Below are 1,376 nucleotides of genomic sequence, written 5' to 3' on the forward strand. Positions count from 1 at the left end.
CAATTTCAAGAACTCCCTTCCTTTGTGGCATCCCATTATTCACGGAATTCCTCTCAGAAGTGTACATGAACTGGTTATTTGCAACCATGTCAATAAGTTCTTGAGCTTCTGCAGACATTTTCTTTAGGTGAATGGATCTACCTGCAGAATGGTCCAGTGACATCTTAGAGAACTCAGACAGACCATAATAGAATATATCTAGAATAGTCCATTCTGAAAGCATGTCAGAAGGAAACATTTTGGTCATCTGCTTGTATCTTTCCCAAGCTTCATAGAGGGATTCACCATCTTTTTGTTTGAATTTCTGAACATCCAATCTAAGCTTGCTCAGCTTTTGAGGAGGAAAGAATTTAGCCAAGAAGGTCGTGACCAGCTTATCCCAGGAGTCCAGGCTATCCTTAGGTTGTGAATCCAACCATGTTCTAGCTTTGTCTCTTACAGCAAAAGGGAAAAGCATGAGCCTGTAGACTTCAGGATCTACTCCATGCATCTTTATAGTCTCACAGATCTGCAAGAACTCAGTTAAAAACTGATAGGGATCTTCTGATGAAAGTCCATGAAACTTCCAGTTTTGTTACATTAGAGCAACTAGTTAAGGTTTCAGCTTAAAATTGTTTGCTCCAATGGCAGGAATTGAGATGCTTCTTTCATCAAACTTGGAAGTAGGTGTAGTATAATCACCAAGCATCCTTCTTGCATTATTGTTGTTGGGTTCGGCTGCCATCTCCTTTTCTTGTTAAAAAATTTCAGCAAGGTTGTCTCTGTATTGTTGTAATTTAGCTTCTCTTAGTTTCCTCTTCAGAGTCTTTTCAGGTTCTGGATCAGCTTCAACAAGAATGCCTTTTTCCTTGTTCCTGCTCATATGAAAGAAAAGAGAACAGAAAAAGAAGAAAAATCCTCTATGTCACAGTAAAGAGGTTCCTTATTATTAGTAGAAGAAGAAATGGAATAAGAAGAATGGAGAATCCAAACACAAGGGTAAGGATAGAGGTAGTGATTTGAGATGAAGAGAAGTGTTGGTGAATAAATAAATAAATAGAAGATGAGAGAGAGAGAATTCGAAAATTAATTTTGAAAAGCAATTAATGATTTTCGAAAATTAAAGGTGAGATAGAATTAAAATTAAAATTTAAAACAATTAGTTAATTTAAAAAGAATTTTGAAAAAGGGATGAGATATTTTCGAAAATTAGAGAGGAAAAAGTAGTTAGGTGGTTTTGAAAAAGATAAGAAACAAACAAAAAGTTAATTAGTTAGTTGAAAAAGATATTAAAATCAAATTTGAAAAGATAAGAAAGATAAGATATTTTGAAATCAAAATTTTTCTTTTGAAAAAGATAAAATTAAAAAAAAGATATGATATAAAAGATGAAATGA

General features: G+C 33.7%; 1 non-coding gene across 1 annotated transcript; it reads left to right on the plus strand.

Moving 5' to 3' along the window:
• The first annotated feature begins 217 nt into the window (after positions 1-217).
• Positions 218-325, plus strand: LOC127741757 (small nucleolar RNA R71). Its single transcript, XR_008002963.1, has one exon. It is a non-coding gene; the product is annotated as a small nucleolar RNA R71 (small nucleolar RNA).
• Positions 326-1,376: the final 1,051 nt, after the last annotated feature.

Source organism: Arachis duranensis, chromosome 9, assembly GCF_000817695.3.
Source record: "Arachis duranensis cultivar V14167 chromosome 9, aradu.V14167.gnm2.J7QH, whole genome shotgun sequence".
In the NCBI taxonomy this organism is placed as follows: Eukaryota; Viridiplantae; Streptophyta; class Magnoliopsida; order Fabales; family Fabaceae; genus Arachis; species Arachis duranensis.